The 23,588-nt window shown below is 37.1% G+C and overlaps 1 pseudogene; it reads right to left on the bottom strand.

Annotated features, from left to right (window-relative positions):
• LOC102480961 (obg-like ATPase 1) overlaps window positions 1-15,574 on the bottom strand; it is an 84,888-nt pseudogene extending 69,314 nt beyond the window's left edge.
• Window positions 15,575-23,588: the final 8,014 nt, after the last annotated feature.

Consider the following 23,588-nt stretch of genomic DNA (forward strand, 5'->3'; position numbering starts at 1 on the left):
CAACTGTGTCATTTTATGCTATAGGACTGTGGGAAAGTGAGAGTATTCAAATTGCTTATGTTGTGGGGCAGGCAAGTGGCATGATGGTTTAGGGCACTGGACTCTCACATGGCCAAGAGTGGTTCGAGTCCCAGACCTGGCAGCTTGCTTTCTCAGTTTCCCTCTTTCTCTCTCCCTGTCCCTCTCTGGTCAAATTAAAATAAATATGTGGATGAATAAAGTTAAATATAATAATTCTTTAAAAAAATGTTTGTATTGCAAGGGATAGGAACATATGCATCCAGCTTAAGTGATCATTGTAAAGGACTTTAATTAACATGTATTACTAGAAATCCAGGTGATTGCTCTTTCTTTGTTCATTAGACAGTGTGATTCCATGTGGCAGGAAATGCATTTCTATCAACCTTCAGACCCTTACACCACCAGCTTATGAATCTACTAGAAGAAACCCATCTTTAGAATACTCTAGATAAAGGCCAAAAAATAAAAAAAGAGCTCCCTGGCAATTCATGGTCGATGCGTTGTTGGATCATGAGGCCATCACTAAACCAATTGCCTCACTAAGGGGTGTGTTATGAACTTAGCTAAGTTAAGACTCCTACCCAAGTGCTTGCCTTTGTGGAAAGAGATCAGTCCCATCTAAACTATATCTAATTTTCTTCTCTAGGGAAAAAAGTTTATTTTATTACCAAAATAAAGGGTGGTAAGGGCTAGTTTTCGGAGAAGCAAAGCAAGCAAAAACAAAAACAAACAAAAAAACATTGCTAGTTGGAAGAGTTACTTTCCAGTTTAATAAAAGTAGAAAAATAATAAGGGTCTTGATCATTGCTTTGTGACTAGTGGTCGTTGTGAAGTAGGGGCTTTCCTTGAGCACTTCCAAGAGTTCTATCCAAAAGGAAACATGTTTTGAAGCTTCATGATCTAAGAGCATGTGATGGAGAGGACTTGCTGATCAAAGATTTTATGTATTGTTTCTCATTAATTGTGGCTACTTGGGAGCAGGGGAAAATGCTTTTGCATAGGAATCCTACAAACCTGACAACCGACCCCTATAAGAGGCTACCCCAAACTTTGGCTGGGGCTGCAGTTCTGACTCTTGGTGCCCCCCACCACTGCCCGAGCCTCAAACTGTAGCCTCTGGCCAGCTAATAAAGACTCCCTTTAAACTTAATCTAGTTTTGGTTGTCATTCATTCAGTGGCACTCTACAACACTTTAACGGGAAGTGTAAATAAATTAGTTCTTTGATTATTATTTGCCTTTACTAAAAAATGTAAACAATAAAATTAAGGAAGTTCTCTCTCTTACTTTTATGTTCTTTCCACAACTGAGCAACATACCTGGAAAATAGTAGGTGAAAACAACGGAATAAACATGAATTAGAAAGTCCAAGGTTCTAAGTGTTAGATACTTCAGAGCTTCAAAAGAGGTCTTCAATAGAGGTGGCCTTCTTGCATATTAAGTAGTTGATATTATGGCTGGGGAACAGCTGAGCCATTGTCCCTAAGGGTGGCATGGACTGTTACTTCTAGAGATCTAGAGTTGGAGTTACAGCTCAGAGTAATTTAGAGGTATATTTCCTGAATAGTGAATCCCATGCAAATGTCAACTGAGTGAAGAATCAAAGCAGCCATCTTTGTTTGGGAGTAATATCCATACAACTGAGTATAGAATGTTTAGAAAGCTTTGTTTATAATAACCTTTTATAAGAAATTTTTCTTTGTTGAATTCAATAATGGAAATAATGGTCTGTCCACCTGGACTTACTTATAATATTGGTGGCAATAAAAGGTTGCTATGTGTTGCAAATATTTTTCTCACAAGCATCTGGACAACCTATTGGTAGAGGAAACATCTTCACAAATTAATTTTTATTTAAGTATCATTTTATCCAGATTTGTTTAAAGTTAACAATGTAGCAACTTAAGACAATATGGATTAGTATTTCATGTGAAGCCAGCTTTAGAAAATATATTAAAATAATATCTAGATTTATAATCCAATTACACAATTTATTGAGGGGATAGAGAACAGTTTGCACACCTGCTTGTAAGATAGAGAGAGAAAAGAAGGAGTAGGAGAGTGATAGAGATAGAAAACACTAGATATATGTGTGTGTGTGTGTGTGTGTGTGTATTTAAAATCTCACTTTGGACCTGTTGAATCAGACTATCTGTGAGAGATATAAGAAATATATTGATTTGGGACCAGCAGTTAGCGTAATGGCTATGTTGCCGAACTCGTGCCCAAGATCCCGAGAGGAGAATGGAGGAGAAGGGATTGGGTGTGGCTATCCCCCCAGGGGTGAGTTCTCGCTTTCTATCTCTCTGTTTCTCTCTGTCTCTGGTGAGTGCACGCGCCCTGTAGCAAAAACCTCTCCAAAAAAAAAAAAAAAAAAAAAGAAAGAAAGAAAAAATAAATATATTGATTTATAAACTCCCAAGCTAGTCGTTCAGTTTTGATGCACTCCAGGAAATGATGTTAGCATACTAGTGATAAGACAGACATCCACAAACATTGGCATTGAATATGACAACACAATACATAGATCAAATGAAATTACCCAAAGTTAAAAGAGCTCCCAAACCAAGCCTGCCATCTTCTCAGCCCTCCCACAGCTCCACCTGCACATCCTGCTCCCTTTTTCACAGCACAGGGCCCGAAAGCACTGTCTGCACTTGTGGCTCCACCACTTCACTGCCCATCTGCTCTTCAAACCACTCCAACGGGCTAACCTCGTTTCCTCCCTAGCACTTCACTGAAATTGTTTTTGGTCAGGTCACAATGTCCTCATATCCTTCAATTTACTAGGACCTTCACTTCTATCAATTTAATTTAGAGAGAGAAAGAAGAAAGAAAGAAAGAAAGAAAGAAAGAAAGAAAGAAAGAAAGAAAGAAAGAAAGAAAGAGAGGGAAAAAGAAAAGAGTTTGACTCAGTTGGCCACTCCTTTGTTCTTGAAATTTTCTTTTCACTAAGTTTCCTTTGTAAACATTCTTTCTCACATGACCACTTGTTTTAAACAGCAGTCTATAAAGCAGATCACTCTATGGCAAATGGCTTGGGGAGCAGAGTTACTTTCATCTTTTTCTATTCTCTTTTATGCAGTCCAAGGGCACAGAATCTCAACTCTAATTTATGAATCCAACATGGCCTTTTATTCCAAATTCAGACATAAGGCCCCACTGGTTAAATGTCCACTGGATGTGCTACTCCCACGTCTGTATAGCCGTGCTCTTAATTCTAACCCCAGGCTATTTATATTCCTTTAGGTCTTGCCCTCTTTACTGTATGTTCAGTTAGACCACACTCATCTGGAAATTCTTAAAGTGGTATCTAACCACTCCACCACATCGCATTATTATTCCTCTGCAATGAAGTAACACAAATAGAAGTAAAATATATATATATATATATTATAAGCATATTATATATGTGTGTGTGTGTGTGTGTGTGTGTGTGTGTGTATACCTATACATAAAATATTCTTATATAGTCTTGCTCCTACCTTATCAGGAGTTCCTGTCATACACTACTTCCGTATACTTTCCAAAAATGTAACTGCACAAGAAAAAAGAAAAAATAACTAGTTTTATTCAATTCTAACATTTAGCTGACTTTGTCTTAGTGATTAATTCTAAGACAAAGATGTTTTATTACCTTTAAAAGACATTTCTACTTTGACAAATTTCCTGCCTACCATTTTTCAAATCAAGAATAAAAGATGTTTTTTATTAAATGATCATAATATATAAAAATAGTAAAGTAAATAAGCTCAAAAATAACTTTAAGATTAAAATTAGTAATTAAAATGAAAATATGACAACATAGTTCTGTATTTTAGCTTTATTTTATAAATGAAGTTCATTATTTAATGCTTACTGAGCATCAGGTAATCTCCAGAGTGATTTTAAGTGTATCATATTAGAGATAATACTATTAAAATTGGCACTGTATTTTTCATCATTTTACAAGAAACTGAAGAAGTAGAGGGTTCAATAAGCTGCCAAGTTTGCACAGTTAATGTTTAAGCTAGATTTCAAATCCAGGCAGCTTGGATCCAGGACACACACATAAATTGATTGTCAATGTATTCTATATGTTAATTTTTAAAGAATTATTTATTTTATTTGTTATTATTATAATCATTATTATTTTAAGGTGCTGTAGGGCAGATGCACTGAATTGAGAATGACAGAAAGAGAGGAAGTGAGAAAGCAAACCACTAGGTCCAAGATTCAAACTACAGTCGGCCATGTGGGAATCCAACATCTGAACCACTATGCCACCTGCTAGCCCCATATACATGTTAATTTTAAGACTATATTTTTGTTCATTTGCAATCATTGTCATTTATAATACATTAATAAATTCAGTTACTTATTTAATCATTAAATGCATATATTTCCATTTTCATTTGTTCCATGCCACATATTTACTTTTATATATTATCTCATAATTTATATTCAGTAAAATATTAAAAATTGCTTAAATAAGATAGACATTATTTTATTTTACATACAATAAGTTAAGGCAAACGGTTCAGGACTTGGCCCAGATCATGCTCCGTGATGCTGGAGCCACAGGGGCAGATCCTGGAGCTACACCCTGGGACCTCCCCATGCATGCCAGATGCACTCATGCGTGCCTAGGATCTGGTCATCTGAGCCAGGAATGCATCATGGCATGAAGATCCTGTTGGAGATCTCCCTCTTTTTAGAATGAAGAAATAAATTGATAAACAGCAACACCTACAACAAAAACCCAGGCTGTATGAGAAGCTTTATGTTTATTTAGAGACTAGAAATCTTTCCCTCTCTCTGCTGCACCATCCTGGACCACAGGGGTCAATTCACTGTGGAAAAGAGCTACCAGAGTATGAGTTCTAAATCTCTAGTACAAGGAAAGAGAGAGGGCAAAAGGTGCAATTCTACCAGGATAACTTTTCATTTACTCCTAGTATCTCACTGACCACAAATGAGTCTGGGGGATTTAGATTTCTATAAAAGATATGTCATCTCCTGAGCCAGCCCCTCATTAAGGCAGCTGGATCCCCATGGTCAACCACAATTTGAATCCCGGCAACTGGGCACCTGTGGTACATGCCCCAAATCTCAGCAGAATGTGGGAAAGAGGAGATGGCCACGTGACCATGTCCCATACGGGGGCACTTTCTCCCTCTCCTTATCAGACTCTTTGTTTCTCTTTGGTGAGTGTATGTTCCCTCTAGCAATTAAAAATGTAAGGTTCTATAAGAAAAAAAAAATAGAGAGAATAGTCAGTCAAAAATTAATTGCAGAGGCACTATCAGACTATCAGTCCATCATGATCAAATGAGATTATTGAAATATTACCCTGGTTGGGGCCAACAGGTGGCATGATGGTTAAAGTTGTTGGACTTCCACATGGTGACCATGGTTTAAGTCCTGGATCTGGAGATTTGAAAACATTGCCAGGTGTGTGTGCATGCATACTTGCATACCCAAAATCCAAGAAGGAGAATGGAGGAGAAGAAATCGTGGTATGGGGACCAGCAGTTGTCATAATGGCTATGTCGCTATACTCCCATGTAGTTGACCACGGTTCGAGTCCCAGACCTGGTGGCTTAAACTCAAGCCAGGTGCATGTGCATGCGTGCCCAAGATCCCGAGAGGAGAATGGAGGAGAAGGGATTGCGGCGTGGCCAGCCCATCTTGGGGGGGGCGTGATTTCTCGCTTTCTGTCTCTCTGTCTCTCTCCATCTTTCTGGCAAGCAAATGCATCCTATAGCAAAAAAACAAAGAAACAAATGAAAAAAAGAAAGAAAGAAAAAGAAACTGTGTTGTGGCCAGTCCCCCTGGGTAGTGATTTCTCACTTTGCCTCTTATTGTCTCTGTCTCTCACCAGCGAGGGCACATCACCTATGACAAGAGGTAAGATATTTTCTGCAAGGCACAAAATTCATTCAAATATAACTTTGAAATGTTAGAATACCATAATTTGTTATATATATTTTTTTCTTTTCTATTCTCTCTTATGACTGATCCCTAAAGGAAGAACTACAGACTTATAATTTCAACGAAGGAGCTGTTAATGCTTCATAACAGTTTAATCATTAATTATCCCCAACACCCCCTTGAAACACATAAACCAATTTTAGTTTTACAAATGGGATTGCTCAGGTAAAGTAAGGGCCCATTCTTTGTTGGAAAATTTCCTCCATTATTATTAATCCTGAAAATATTCTTGTTAGTAGATGAACTGCATAAGAGACTTTCTAATTACCCTAAGTTCCATTAAAGTATTTTAATGCTTCATTAAAGCTGACGGATGGTACACACCTTTGATTATTCAGGTGCTGATTAGTTGTAAAAAAACACTTACACCACCAAAGTGTCAGCTAAATAGAGTTCACATCTTACGATATGTTAAGGCTGTGCCTGCGAGGAATAGATAAAGTCGGTCTTAGGCACTCTCTTGGGCATTATTTAAGAACCATTTTTATCATCATATTTTGCTTTAGCATTTCCATTAATGTGTGGAAATTTAAACTAGGGAAACCATAAAAAAGGCAGTTCTTTAGTCTTGTAAAATGTGTGAATAATAAAAATATGTAAAACAATGAAACAAAGAATTATATGGTTATTTTTCTACTTGTTCTAAGCATTCTAAAAATATACATTTGACATGCCTCTACCAATGCATCTAGTTCACTATTAGGAGAAAGAAGTCTTTATGTTTATGTTAATTGGCCACACGACCACAATCAAATAGAAGCAAGAAAAAAACAAAGCACGATTATGAACTTGAGTTGATGACAGCACAATCTTTTTATAGCATCAGTATTTTCCCCAGAGTCTGATGATTTGGGACTCCATGGCAACCAACAATCAATAAATGATACACAATTAAGAATCAGAATCGTTCTTGAAATACCTCTATCTCCAATGTGCAATGGCTTACACATTTTTTTTTTCTTTTTGGAGTATATGTGTAGCCTCTTTGCCTTTGTTATATTTTATATTTTGGGCAACTCAAATATTGATTGCTTTTTCTTGATCTTTATTGCATAACTTTTAATGAATATGATTAACACTGATATTTGTCCAAATAGATTCACGCATTGAGAAGAAAGTACAGCCCAGTAGCCTAGCGGTTAAGGAAGCCGGATTCCATATGGCTGACCACAAAGTTTGGCTGACCACACAGTTCGAATCCTGGTCCTGGTGGCTTAAGAAATACACTATGTGTGTGTGTGTGTGTGTGTGTGTGTGTGTGTGTGCCCGTGCATGCCCCAAATCCTGGCCTCAGTAGGAGGTTCTCTCTCTCTCTCTCTCTCTCTCTCTCCTTCTCTCTCCCTTTTCTCTGGCAAGCACATGTGCCCTCTGGCAATTACAAAAGGAGAAAAAATGTATATTCATGTAGGGATCGGTGTCAGAATGGCTCAGTCATGCTGGATTATTATCCAGGATCCAAGAACTCTTTCTATTTCTTTCTGATCTCATGGGGACCTTGCTATCTGTGCCGTGTTCATGAAGGTTTCTCCTCTGGCGAGGTTTGTGAAATGTGCTCCTGTGGCCCAGCCTAGTGTGTATGAGTGCATTGGGGCTAGGTTCTGACCATTTCCATGGACAGGTGCAGCTCACACAAGGCTTTCACTGCTTCGGAACCCAAGGATGAAGAGATACCTCTAAGTTTTAGGTGTCTATAGAAGCTTGAAATTTAATCAAGGCCCTTACGTTATTCCATCAACATAATGAATTGTAAAGCCATTCAGATGTAATTTGAGAACAGAGTCTATCAGAAGCACTGCTGGTACTGTCCTGGATCCAGGCTACCTGGGTTGATCATTCATCTCCACTCAAATTAGCTCTGCAAAACTTCCTAAGTTTTAAATAAGGATAAATCCAGTACCAAACTTAACAGCACTGTTGTGGAGATCAAATTCAATAATGCATATACATTTCTTAGCAAGAGCGTCTGGCTCTTTAGTCAGTATTCAGTAAGTATGAATTATTATTAGTGTTATTGCTATTACCATGTACTATTGACCTAAATCAAAGTCGAACAACATGATATTTAATGAATACATTCGTTATCTTTTAGTTGGGAATATGATCTTTGGTAAAAATGATCTAGAAGTTTAATTAGATTTTAGCCCATATATTTTGTCAATACTTTTATTACATCTTAAAAATTAGCTTGAGATACAATCAGTATTTAAAAGTAAAGCACATATAAAAATTTGCTATATTCTTTTTAAAATTTCTTTATTTCTTCCATGAGTGAGAGATACAGAAAAACAGAAAAACATAATTCTCTTAACAAGGAATTATGCTGCAATCCCCCCCTAGCTTCCTTAGCCAGCCCCAGATAGGGCACACATGTACCTAGCATGTTCAGGGAAGTTTCTGTCTCTCAATCTAGAACTTTCCCATATGGGTTAGCTAGGAAGAGCATTGCATTAATTCTGCATCATTGTCCAGCCCTGATCTGCTTTATTCTTGGAAAGACAATCCAGGACCCTAAAAAAGATTAGCAAATTAGAATTATTATAAGAAAGTTCATTGTTAAAGGACACTCATATTCTACCTTGCAGGAGAGTTATCTACATATTGTAATTCATTACACAGTTTCGATGTTAGAGAAATCTAATATTATACACTGCAGAGGTTCTATGTCCATTAAAGAGAGAATGACCTATCTTAATAGCAATTATATTTTTAGTCTGGCCCCTTGTTTTTCTTCTGGCTTTTTAATTTTCTTCTATGAATTCATATGTTTCTCTGCAGCTGGAAAAAAAATATTTGTTCAGTAGGTACTTACTTTCTGGACTCCCCTGAAATTCATCAATGAACATGAGCGTGCTTTCCGCTGCTTCTGCATTTTTATTCCTACAATATTTTTGACCTGCTTGATAGAGAGAGTAAATCATCTTTTTCTGTTACATAGAATGTATGTAACTTGCTTTGCTAATCCTCGGCTAGTTATCCTTCTGTTCCCCTTCTATACTGCAGAAGCTACCAACCAGGAAACTATATTGCTTAGAATACTGCACAGCAGTGTTCTAGGTCAAATTGTGCCAGTGAGATCTCTCACATGACATTTGGTCGGTGAGGGAAACGAAAGAGGAATTACGTCATTGGCAGTACCAATCAGGTGCGTATGTTTCAGCAGGTGATCAGCATGAGGTTTCCCAAGAAGATTTTCTGGCTGTCCTCTGACATATCAGTCACATTGATACCACAGATTGCTGACGATACGATACAAGCCCTGGTTCCTATCGTTCTAACACTGCCTGATTTCTCGAACATGTAGCAGTGGATTCCCTGACAGTTACTTTCCTAGTTCTGCCAACACATATTAAGACTCTATTTCTTTATATAAAAATCTTTCCAGCCTAACCATGATGGTAAACAGGACAGCTAAAGATGCTGGAAGTCACAGGAGAGGTCTGTGACTTCATTTCCTGGCCAAGCTAAATACAAGAGGCATGATTGGGTGTCTCTGTCATCCTACCTAATTGAGAGGCTGGGGTAGGAGGAGCCCCATACAGTGAAACTCTGTCAGAAATGCCTACCTCTGTCTCTCCCTCTCTCTCTTCCTCTATTCATTCTCTCTATATAGTTATACCATCTCTATATCTATATCTATCTATATCTATATCTATCTATATCTATATTCTCTTTGAACTAACTGGAATGGCTTCTGTTTTCCTGACTCAGTCCATAGCTGTAAGCCACATTTTCAATGCTGAGCACATAGAGAAAATGTATAGATATAAAATGTTACAAGGTGCTGGAGATAGCTGAAACTTGAATGATACAGTCGGCATTTTAAAGTTGAATAAGACACTAATGACCTTTGTCCTCCCATATAAAAGGGATTTTTTGATACTTCTAGTTATTAACATTTAATGATAATCAGAAAACTGATACCATTAAGATTAAAATGTTATTCTATGACCAATGATAACGCATACCATATTTGTGAAATAATTATTACCTGATTCAGATTTAAGATGGCATCCAACTTTCATCCCATTAGTCTGAATACTCATCAAGTGGCCCGCACACCTGAACTTAAGTGATTCTATCAAGAAAATATTTTGCTTCAACCATTGGCACCATAATTCTTCCATGGAGGAAGAAATTCTGTGTATGTACACAGTATTTACACATATTATACATATATATGTATGTATATGTATACATATAGACACATATTATTACATTAAATATGGAAACCCTAAAATTTCAAAAAGTCATGTTCTAATCAATTAAATATCAGTCCAGGGAAGAGTAAAGAGAAGAGGGGATGAAAAACAAGAGAAAGAAACAAGCTGTGTGCAAAATAAACCACCCATGTCCCTCATAAAGACTGATTTTATTTTATTCCTGAATTCTTAGTGAGACTGGATTCATGTGTGTGTGTGTGTGTGTGTGTGTGTGTGTGTGCACGGGGGTGTGCTGCGTGTACCAGGCAATGAAAGGAGTCAATTCAGCTTCTGTGCTGATGCATGCAAAAGATACTGGTGGGAACACGGACACTGACTTAAACACATGTCCTCGGGAATTTACAAACATTGCACGAAACACTTTGGACTTCTCCAGGTCATGGAGTAAAAGCTTCAGGTCAGTTTTCCCTTGATTCTTGAGGTGCACTTTTTCAAATACTTTGGCTTTGCATCTCCATGCTAATGCTGAAACTTGTCAGGAGGGCACAAGTGCCAGTAACAGTAAAGTTTTTGTCCTCTGCATCGTATTATTTGGCAGAAAGTTATTGCTGTTATTCTTATAGAAGTTTAAATACCAAGGTTAACATTATTCTCTTTCCATTTTATAAGTAGCTCACACAATTATTTACTTCTTTATTTTTTGTGAGTCACTTGATAATTTTGTAATAGAATTTATCATTGTTTGTTTAATCTCTTTTTTTTTTTCTGGAGAGATTTTTGTTATGGGGCACACGCACTCACTGAAGAGAAGGAGACATAGAAACAGAAAATAAGAAATCACTCCCCATGGGGGATGACCATATTGCAATCCTTTCTCCTCCATTCCTTCAGGATTTGAGGCCCACATACACACATGCTCGATGTGAATTTTAAGCTTCCAGATCTAAGACTCAAACCGTGGTCGACATGGTGGGAGTCCAGCAATATAACCATTACATCATCTGCTGGCTCCTATTTTCATCTTAAAAGAATGGCAGATTCTCTTGTTAAGTCACATGCTCTGTGTTAATAAATAAATAATGCAATTTAGAATCATCATACTCTTTTCACTGTAGTCCTCTACGTGGTTCATCTTTTGGGGGAGTATTAAGAAAAGGTATGAGCTAGAGGACTTTTCATTCTGAAAAGATAAACATAGAAGCTCTAAAGCACATATTTTATATTTCCACTCTGTGTTCAAATAAAATGATTATTTTGATGGCAGTCATTTAGATTACTGACAACCAAGTTCATGTTTTTTGTCTTAATATATTTCATGGACAATTACTATTAAAATTGTTTCTGAAAAAAAGGGTTTCCAGGATAATTCCGTTTTTTTAATCTCATAAAAGAAAAATTTCATCTCAAATCTGACAAAAAAATATTTCTCATCTCAAAAGACCAGAAAACCAAACCCTAGAACCAAATATATGACAATGTTTTTAATATTTGTAATCATAACTTCAATATTTCTTTCATTCTCATTTTTCAAGATTCATAAATATAAGGGAATTTTTGGTAATGAGCTCATAATTGCTATTTTCTGCTTAACTTTTCCCTATATGTATGTGTTTTATTCAGATTTATACTTTTGCAAGTAGTGTTCTTAAGTTATATACCATCAAAGATAATTAATTCAGTATTAAGATAGTTGACTTTCATGGTTATTTTATTCTTTTCAGCTTTCTAATATGAAATGCTTTGAAATTTAAAAAAGTCTTGCAGAAATTTTTCTGAGTTCATGTAGTACAACTTCACTCAGCTTCTAGTATTAATAACTTAATATAGCTATGGTAAGTAATCAAAACTTGGAAATTGCTTTTCTTGGTGCTAGAGAAATATACTATTAGCCTAAACTGTAAGTACATAATGAATCTTGAAACTTATCACAGGAGAAATAATGCAGTTTAAACCAAGTTATTTATTTGGTTATATTCTTTTGGCCTTTTGTTTACCATTAATTTATTTAAAGCACACAATGTGATAGAGAATAGAATTAAGAATGCCTTGTGTTTAATATTAAAATTTCATTTCAGATACCACAGTAATTTTTATTTTAACATGCTAGTGAAGTTTTTTTTTATATATTCTATGAACAAGGGACTAATTTGGGAGTTTTCCTTTCGATCGTTTGACACCTTTGGAATGAGTATATCTTTGTAGAATTTCTCCTGAGGGAGTCCCACAAGTAAATAACCACTATCAATGCCTTGAAAGCAATAAAAAGGCTATTGTGTTATATGGAATTATTCTCCTCCACGGTGTGCAGTTCATCAGTTCATCACTGCATATGCACTGAACTTATTTGCCCAGTTATACTTATTTGTTTCATGAATAAGAATGTTGGGTAGTTAGGATAAAAGTTAACCCGATTCAAATTTTATTTTGAAATTGTTGAATTGTTGCCAGAATACTATGAAATAACTATTGGAAATGTTCATTCATTCCTTTGAATAATTTTTTACTATACTGGATGGCTTCCCTTTGACACTCTAGCACAGCCTATCAGACTCCCTACCAGCTCTGTGACTCAGCAGTGCCTGTTGCACTATGGCTCCTGGGGGATGGGAACTAGTCTCTGGTGAGCACAGGCAGGAAATGAGAATTCAGAAGGAAAAATAAGATCAAAGAACTACTCCCTTGACTCCTTCCATAAAGGGCTGCTGCAAACTGACTGCTCTTATCTTAAGGGTGGCACTCCCTCTCTCTAAGGTCATAACAATCATTACTCCTCCTCCAAAACCTAAAGATTTGAGGTATCGAAGTGCCACTTATTGGTAGACTAAGGACATTGTACAATCTACTGAGATTTCTCTGTACCTTTTACATTGTGTGTGTGCAAGCACATTCATGTGTGTATATGTGTGTATGACTGAGGAGAGAGAGAGAAAGAGAGAAAAGGAAAAACAAGGAGAGACAGATGGAGAAAGAAAAAGAAACAATGGAACATGCAGAAATAAAAAATCAGAGCTTTAAGCATGACCTCAGGTAGTGTGTGTGTGTGTGTGTGTGTGTGTGTGCGTGTGTGTTGGGTTGTCAGAAAAGTCAGGATGCAGTTTTTTTTTTTTCTATATTTTTCTATGAAAAAATGCATCGTGACTTTTCCAAAACCCAATGCATACCTGGGAAAATTACAAATTAATTATTTTCTTATTTTCCCAACTTTACTTTTTTATTCTACCAATATGTGTCAATCTCACAATTCTTCATTCAAAATTTAAGAACAAACTTAGGCAATTTTATCTGTATTAATTATGTGCTACGGTTTATGATAATGTTATTAAATTCTATTCCCACCTTAATCACGTGTTTATATTTCAACAGGAATTTTCTAAAAGCATACGTTCATGGACTGGGAATTTCAGGCTCTAGGTATGAATTAAATGGAATTATTGAGGGGCTGGAGAATTGTAATCAAACTGTAAATGTCTTAGTACCTTTGGAAGGGCCCAGTGATGGTCTTGGATAGACCCAAGTCTTCACAGGTTCTTGCTTATAGTTCTCAAAAGTAGAAGCAGAATGTGCTGAGACTGCAGCACCATGAGACTTGAGAGGGGGTCTAGCTGGAACAGCGTGGGCTCTGTTCTTTAGTCTCCACAGACATAGGGTATTCTTCAGCACATTACCTTAGGGAGTCTCGTACCCCCAAGTTATATAACCTAGGGTAGACTACCACAAGCCTGCTCTATTTGGTATGCTTCGCATTTGAATTTCTTGTTGTTGACTCAAAGAAAGGTGAAGCCGGTAGAAAAAAATCTGTCCTTAATCATGTCTACCACACACCCTGCACAGGGCAGAATGCCCTGTCTAAATGCCTTTCTACAACGCAAACATGCCCAGACTCTCACTTGCCTCTCCTTTCCCTTTCTTTCTCTCTCATACATTTACAAACACATTTTACTCTTCAGCAGAAATTATTGTGTGAATCCAAAATGTTGTGCTCTGTCTGAAGTTACTTAACAGGTAAATACAGAGCAAAGATTTGAATTCAGGTACTTCCACATCACCCTAGTAACAGGAAACTCAGGATGCAAGTCACATGTTCTTATCTGCTGCAGTATGATTTTACTTGCAATAAACTTCCTTCCAAATATGTTTATCAGTTCTCATTATTTCCTTTTTGTCATTTGCCATTCTCCATGAGCACTATTATTACATTTCCCATTAAAATAATACAAAAATATATAAATAATGTGGATTCAAATGTTTGCATCTAGAAAAAGTTAAAAGAAAAAAAATAGGAATGTATGGAGAGGATCCAGGTAGAACATTAATATCAAGCAATAGGAAGACAAATTGGTCAAATGTCGGGTCTACTGAATGGAAAGGAAAGGGTGGGTAAGAAATCAGCTCAGTGTAAGAGTGTGAGCCTACTGGACTAGCGAACAGAAGACTTCATGTCTTTGTAGGTGGTTTTTCTACCTCGGGAACACACACATAGCCCTGGTAATAAAGGCTTTACTATACATTTACTGCATTTTAAACATTAATATTTTAAAAACCCAATGAGTTCAGAAATGTTCTTCTTAACATAAATCAACATTTTGACTAGGAAAATCTGCAAAATGCTCTCCTCACCACAGTGAAGATAATTGCATTTATAAAATAAATGACACGCCATCAATTAGGAGGGCTGAGCTGACTAAGACAGGCCTCACTCCCAGTACAAAAATACATGTAACTACTTTATTGCACAGTTCATCAAAATGAATCGGTTTTAATATTTTCCTGTAATAACTACCTTCTATCATGTTTCATTGGATCTCCCTTTTCTTTTTATAAACTACTTTGAGGGAAGCTGCCCTTACTTTATGTTCATGTTGAAGTATGTAAGAGGCCAATCAAGTTTAACATTCCACTCCGTGCTTAATTAATATTAGTTTTTCTCCTTCCTATTGGCCAGGCTCTAGCAGGAAGGAGTTGAAGAGGAGACATGGAGTGTATTTTCGTTCTGAGACAATGACGCCTCCCACTCCTTCTCCTTCTCCCTTTTCTATTCCACTCTGGTATGTTTATGTGGGATGAGAACAGACTAGGGAGGCAAATGCTTTTTGCATAAGTACTTGTCCACTGATGTAGACCTTCATTTGCTGCTGTTTCTCCTTTGGGTAAAGCAGGTTGGACCTTCTGTGAGACAGGAAACAGAAAACTGTTTATCAAACAGATGACATGTACAAATGCTACAGGAGGCCTGCAAGCTAAGCATCCTCTACACAGTTTCCTGATGTGAGAAATGTAATCCAGCATGGCCTCTTCAACTCCACAGCTGTCTACACCACAGCACCTTGGCTCCACAGCCAGTTTTCTCAGTGGTGGGTCATTAATGATTTCAAAGTGGGCTCTCTTCAGAGGGTCCACTTGACCACTAGAAGATTTCCTCATCCTAAAATTCTAAAAAGGTGTCATACTACTGCTGCATGTGTTCTCATCCATACCTTCCTTTTCAATGATACTCTTTTAATAAACCCAGAGGATACTCAGTGTGGTGATTAGCAGATATCCAATAAGCAAAAGACATGTTAATCTACACAACTGCACACACGCCCGGCATGAGTTTTAAGCCACCAGGTCCAGGACTCGAACCGCTGTCGACTATGTGGGAGTCTAGCAACATAGCCGTTACACTAACTGCTGGTCCCTCAAATAGCATTTTGACTTAGGAGTAGGTACCCAACACCCAAATAAATCAACAACCTACAACAAACCCAAATTCAGCTGCTACCTTAGAGTTACGCAAGTCAGGGCTGTAAAATGTGCTTGAAAGAACGTTTTGAAAACCAGGGCATATGGAAGCTTCTACAGAGAAAGAAAGACACAAAAATTAGTCCAAAAATAAAAATCACACCTCATAAGTACATAAATTATCACAAGGGAGAGTCAACTGCTATAAATTGGAGAATTAGCATTCTCAAGAAATAAATATAAGAGAAAACCTAAAGGAGATCATTAGAGAAACATTTATAAAAGGCCAAAAACTTTTAAAAGCTTAGAATCATAGATTCTATTAGGTGATATTCATTTTTATTTTATTTTATTTTTTAGAGGTTTTTCCTATAGGATGTGTGCTCTCGTCAGAAAGACAGAGAGAGAAAGAGAGACAGAAAGCAATAAATCACCCTCCAGGGGGATAGTCACGCTGCAATCCCTTCTCCTCCATTCTCCTCTCGGGATCTTGGGCATGTACCACACATGCCCAGCGTGAGTTTAAGCCACCAGGTCCGGGACTCGAACTATGGTCGACTACATGGGAATCCAGTGACTTAGCCATTACGCCAACTGCTAGTCCTGGTGATATTCATTAATTAGGTAATATAAAAATACTTTAAGAAGAGTCCAAATAACTTCTAAAATGAAAATATTATGGTAATTAAAAATCAACACTCACTTTTAAAATACATTGAATTAAAATAGGTCAAAGATAATCACCCATGTAATACAGTGCAAGAATTTTAAGAGATGGAAAATATGGAAGAGATGTTAAAAGTCCTAAGGATGTTGTAAGAATTTTGATATTAAAAAATAGGAAGTCTAAGCAATATTCCAAGAAATAATATTGTTCTCCCAGTTTATCGAGAGAAATGAATCTTTACAGTAACTGCACGCCAAGCCTCAAACAACTCCAACCTTTCTCACTGTATCTTCTGGAAGATGTAAGGCACTACATTTAGTGAAAAGCAAACAAAGGAATTTCAAGAGATTGACAGAAGACTTCTCATTAGCAAGAACAGAGCTCTGAAGAGAAGCGATTAACACATTGGAAAGCTGGGGAAAAACCTAGTTGTAAGGAGACTTTTGTATCCAATTGAATTATCAATCCACAATAAGAAGAATTAGTAAAGAATGAATTTCAAACAAAAACAGAGGGGATAAGCCACATAAAAGAAAAAGAAGTGGTAAACAAAGGAATTAGTAATAAGGTAGCAAATTTATTACTCATTCACTGAAAAATAATGTTGATTAATTTCTGAGAATTTAAAAGTTAGTAAAGGCAGCGACAATAAGCAATACAAAATCTAATACTAAAAAACTAAGAAGTTCTGAGACAAAAGATTTAATAGTTCTTGTACTGCTCAGAAGGTGATAGACATATGAATAATTTTCATTTATCATAGCTTAGTGTGCATACTAGAAATATATAAGGAACAAAATCCAAACCAAATGATACACAATGTAAAAGCGACATGAGTGGGAAAATATCAACTGCATCAGGAACAGTATCAGTAAGTAACTTGAACTTGTCTGTTAAACAGAGTCCGGGATTGGATTTACAAACATCGTGCTACATAGTAGTTCTAAGACGGTCATAGAACCTAATGATGCAGTGACAGGTACCAGAAGGGAAGGAATGCTTTCAAAAATTATATAATCATCCTGTTCTATTTTTATACAATATTAATAATGTAAGTCAAAATAAGGTAGTGATACAAGATACAGGGCAACGGAAACATAGTATTCTATGTTAATGTACCAAACAACTGAAGCTCACAATAGGTATAATTTAAATTAAAAAAAAAACATGAAAATTTCTAAAAGAAATGCACAATTTGAGGCTTAGAGTAAGGACCTCAGACTTCAAAACAATAATAATGATGGCATTGGGGCCAGCATGTGGCATAGTGGTTCAGGTGCTAGACTCCCATTTGGCCTATTACAGTTTGAGAGTCTGACCCAGTGGCTTGAAACTCTTGCCAGACACTTGTGTGTGCCCCAAAACCTCAGAGGAGAATGGAGAATGAATTGTGGCATGGCCATCTCCCCTGGGGAGTCATTTCTCAATTTCTATCTCTCTGGTGAGTGTATGTGACCTATTGCAAAAGTCTCCCTAAGAAAATAATAATAACAGTAGTAATGACATGAACTCATATTGGAGCTTTCATGGTATGATTAAGGAGATACTATCATCTTATTTGAAGTTATGGCAGTGTTAGTGCATGTGGGCCTTGACTGAACTGTTTCATTTCAGATATTAAGGCAGGAAATCAGTAAAATTTTAGCAAGTCATATTTTTTTTATTCCTTACCCTCTTCCTCAATCCCTCGGTTTTCTCCAAATGGCTACCCACTGAATTACTTTCTAAGGAGCACTGCAGGGTGCTGGGCATCCAGGTGTTCTAAAGACTAGTTATTCCGAACATAGGTGTGCAGTGGTTACCCTTCTCACCTCGCTTTCCAGCTCCATTACGATTTCTTGACTTCTTTTGGTAAAAGGAGATCCAAGAATTCTGCTGTCTCCCTAGAGAGCAAGTCTTCTATAGGGCCCTGGTTAGTGTCTTCTGAATTTGGGGAGAGGGAGGAAAGAGGGACAGAGAGGAGAAAGGGCCACCTGTGCTCTCCATAGATTTGAAAATAAGTTTTCTGCTTCCATTTCCGACTTCACCTGCAAAATCCAAGACTCGTCAAGTCTTACAGAGGAAATCAGCAGCTTTTCTGAGTGTTCTCTGTGGTTAGCACTCTCAGTTGACACTTCTGTTCTGAAAAATCTGTTATCTCTTCCAATTCGATTTCTGTTTTTCAAAACGATGTTGAAATATATTTTTTCTTATGTAACAGCTTCCATTTTCTTTATACAAGGATATGGTTGGATTTTATTTTCATTAAAAATAAAATACCTGTAACAGATACTATATAAATTTTTTACTTGCTCATTATACCCCAATATATTTTCTTCTGTTAATAGCTGAAATGCTAATTGGGATAAAGTAGGTTTTCTACAACCTTTTTTTTTTTTTTTCAGAGAAAGAGATTTTTGTTATAGGGCTTGTGTGCTCACTGGAGAGACAGGGAGACAGAAAGCGAGAAATCATCCCCCAAGGGGGATGCTCATGCCACAATCCCTTCTCTCCCACTCTCCTTTTGGGATTCTGGTCATGCATGCACTTTTGTCTCGCACGTTTTAAGCCACCAGGTCTGGGACTAGAATCGTGATCAGCTACGTGGGCGTCCAATGACATGACCATTACGGCATCTGCTAGTCCCATCTAGCACCTTCTTTTAATCGCCAGAGGCCGTGTGCATTCACCAAAGAGAGGCAGAGAGGAAGAAAGCACCCCCTCAATGGAGGGGTTGTCATGCTATATTTCCTTCTCTATTTTTTCCATAATCTGTTGGGATTATGGGTGGGTTGCAGCTAGCATGTTTTTCAATCCACTAGAGCAATGATTCTGACTGGGGTCAGCTCAGCGGGATGTGACTCCCTTTAGCCCTAGGCTACAATGCCAGCTCATCTATGACCTTGATTCAGGTTTTGCCTTTCTCATATGTTCTTCTTTTGCCTAAAAAGAAATAAGTATGTGTCTGATAATGAAAAGTTTAAGAATATTGATGGGACACGTGACTAGTTGTCTAGATCCTTATTCCTTACAAGGCAAAAATACATAAGGAGTTTGTGAATTTGTGTTCCTCTCCCTTGCAAGATCACTAACTTAAGACAGAACTGACCCCTGAAGGACAACCGGACACCCTAGTGTTTTCCCCATTTTGTTGCCCCATTATATTTGTATAAAAAATAGACTGCAATCTACTAGAGCCCTTTGCTTGCCTTTTCTTAGAGTTTCTGAGGATGAAGTAACAAACAATAAGATGAATGCTTGCCATGGAAAAAGAGGAAGCCTTGCTTACAACTTTGGTCTTAACCTTCGAAATCCATTTTATTATACTACATTTGAATATAGGCATTGGGCTCTTTCCTAATAAAACATTAATTTACTTTCCATTCTTCAGGAAATTCAAGGAAGGAAAGAAAATTGACAGGGCAAATCTAAGACATTGCCAAATGCATTATCAAAACATTGTTTATACATCTATGAATGCTTATCTGAGGTAATACATTAAGAATTTTTTTAACATTTCTCAAGGTATTATTTTGCCCTTGCAATAGTGTGCTATCTTGAGCAAAAGAGAAGACTGTTTCGGAGTATTAGACTAAGCCTTTGCACCCTGAACATAGCTAGACTAGACAGTTTACACAGTGACCGAAAAACAAGAGCTGGCTGAGTGGAGGGAATGGCCAGAGACTTGGAGAATCCTGAGAAAATGGGTTAATCACAGCTCACTGCTTTTTGAGTCTTAACATGTCATCACGAGTCTGTGGCTGCTTTGTCAAGAGGCAAGCCCTGACAGAATTGCATAATAGGATTTGAGCAATACCCTTACTGACTCCAGGAGACTGGAGCTGATGCATACGGTCGGAACCTGATGTGCCATTTTCATTCGTGTCCTATTGCTGCTGTAGCAAATTACCACAGACTTAATAGTGTTAAACAATATAAAAGTATAATATTGTACATTTTTGGAGGTTGAAAGCCCTAAAATCAAGGTGCTGAGAGACCTGCATATGTTCTGGAGACTTTCAGAAAGGTCCATTTTCCTGTCTTCTCCAGAGGCCAGGGGCTGCCTTCCTGACAGGGCGAGCAATCTCATCCCTATCATCTGATCTTTGCTCCCAGCATCACATCTCTTATGCTGACCCTCTTGCCTCGGTCTTACAAGAATAACCCAATCTCGAAAGTCTCCACTTAATCATATATGCCGAATCCCTTTTTGCTGTCTGAGGGAACATGGTCATACAGTTCTGAAATTGGGACTCGGGCAATTTCAGGGGGCTATTATTGTGTGCATAATTGTATAGAATTTTATAATTCCAGTTGATCAGTGTAATTATTGTCCAAAGAAGACTGGAGATTATATATTATGCTAAAAAATAACCTGGCATTCTTTTAGTAAGACAGTGGTTTTCTAACATTCATAAATAAATAAATCAAACCTCTCAGACTTGATGATAAGGAATAGCTACAACCTTAAATTTTTCATTCACATTTTTACATGTGATAATATAAAAGGCAGGATTTGACTCTCAATCAAATTATTCAGCAAAATGAGAGAATTAAGTATAAATGTTTGTCCACTTAATGTATATGATCTTATACGTCCCCTTCTGCCTCTGCTAGCCAGTTTCGTAAGCTTCTGTGACTGAGCGTGACAACCCTAGTATTGTCTGTTTGTTTGTTTGTTTGTTTGTTTGTTTTTCCATAATGTGAAGAATCACAAGAAGTAAAAGTTGTTTTCACTGGAGGGAGTTACAGCAGAGAATGAATCTTATATATATATATAAGATATATATATATATATCATCAGTAGAATTGACTCCATTGTTTATGAAAATGGATATTATACTATCACTGTAAACAAACTGGTTTATATGGTAGACAAAGAACTGTGATGATTCGTTAACACTGTCATCAAATGTTAGTGCTTTACCTGTGGTTTACCTTTTGTCAAATTGCTTAAATATACTGAGACTAAATTTTATCTGAACAACGCATGCTCAGAATTTTTTGTAATGTTCAGCTAAGACAGTATATTTAGCTTAGTACAGGGACTACTATTTGAAAGTCCTCAGGAAATGATGGATACTGCTCTAGGGAATTTTGCATATTCCCCTATATTTACTGACAGTCTTATATCCAAAGTCTCAGTAATCACATACCATAGGAAGTGTTAAGTTTTCTAATCATTCCATAAATTAGATAAGTCTTAAAATTTTAGTACAAAGTGTTAAATAAGCTAGCATATTTAAGTACTAAATATTTAATATTAAAATTATTTTTTGAATTTGCTTAATTTTTTTTTTTTTAAGTTCTGATGTTTTTATCCATGAGCAAGAGAGAGGATCAGGACACCTGACAGGGTCTTGCCTTTTTGCAATTCTCTGCCAGCCTTCCAGCCAGACAAGCTCATGGGCCTGCCTGGCATGTTCAGATCGAGCTAAGATCTGAACACTGAACCTTCCCGTATGCTGCTAGCATTGCACAGGGGCACTCTACTGCCTAGACTGCCACAGCTGTGCTCAACGTTTTGAATATTGACTTGTTATGTCAACAACATGTTCAGTTATATCACCAGTGCTAGCACCCACTAGGTTCAATTCCGTGGTTATATCACCAGTGCTAGCACCCATTAGGTTCAATTCCTTGGTTAGAGGAGTAGATTATTCTTTTCCAAAAGTTATCAAACAATACTAAGTTTAGCAAAGTTTTCAGTCCAATTCATTTATACAGATTTCTTAAAAAGGCAATAGAATTGATTCTAAAAAATTCTATTTTTAAAATCTTTAAATTCTTGGGACCACCACTTGGCATAATGGATACATCACTGTACTCCCATGTAGTGACTGTGGTTCGAGTCCGAGACCCAGTGGCTTAAACTCATGCCAGGCATGTGTGTGGGTGCCCAAGATCCTGAGAGGAAAAATGGAGGAGAAGGGATTGCGGTGTGGCTGTCCCCCCTGGGGGCAGGGGTGATTTCTTGCTTTCTGTCTCTCTGTCTTTCTGGCAAGTGCATGCTCCCTATAGCAAAAATCTCTCAGAAAAAAAAAAAAAAAAGAAAAGAATCTTTAAACTCTTGAGGTATTTTTTTTTATGATTTTGTGAGCAATTTTTTATTTTATGTAGATACTAAGTGTCCTCACTTAAAAATTAAAGCCAGAGGTTATTTATTGTTGTAGGTTTGTCTTTCTGCACCCAACAAATAACAAGGAGAGATGATATTTAGAAAACATTTCTTTCTAGATGTTACAACTTAAAAAATCAAAGAGCTCAATCTAGGAACTAACAAAAGGAGTCATTACCAGCAGAGACTTATAATTCAAGGAAGAACATGTTCCATTATTATGACTATAGTCACCATACTGTGCAATGGACCTCAGAAACTTACTCTTCCTATTGTGGTATGGCCATCCTTCTTTGGGGGTGATTTCTCGCTTTCTATCTCTCTGTCTCTCTCTGTCTTTCTGACGAGTTCACGTGCTGCATGCTCCCTATAGAAAAAATCTATAAAAAAAAAAAAAAAAAAAGAAAAGAATCTTTAAACTCTTGAGGTATTTTTTTTTATGATTTTGTGAGCAATTTTTTATTTTATGTAGATACTAAGTATCCTCACTTAAAAATTAAAGCCAGAGGTTATTTATTGTTGTAGGTTTGTCTTTCTGCACCCAACAAATAACAAGGAGAGATGATATTTAGAAAACATTTCTTTCTAGATGTTACAACTTAAAAAATCAAAGAGCTCAATCTAGGAACTAACAAAAGGAGTCATTACCAGCAGAGACTTATAATTCAAGGAAGAACATGTTCCATTATTATGACTATAGTCACCATACTGTGCAATGGACCTCAGAAACTTACTCTTCCTGTCTAACTGAAACGCTGTATCTTTTTCCTTTCTTCTTTTTTTTTTTGAAGAGGTTTTGCTATAGGGTGTGTGCGCTCACCAGACAAAGAGAGACAGAGAGACAGAAAGCGAGAAATCACCCCCCCCCGGGGGGGGCATGGCCACACTGCAATCCCTTCTCCTCCATTCTCCTCTCAGGATCTTGGGCATGCACGCACACGCACCCAGCG

The sequence above is a fragment of the Tupaia chinensis genome, unplaced genomic scaffold (assembly GCF_000334495.1).
Source record: "Tupaia chinensis unplaced genomic scaffold, TupChi_1.0 Scaffold143648_1, whole genome shotgun sequence".
NCBI lineage: Eukaryota > Metazoa > Chordata > Mammalia > Scandentia > Tupaiidae > Tupaia > Tupaia belangeri.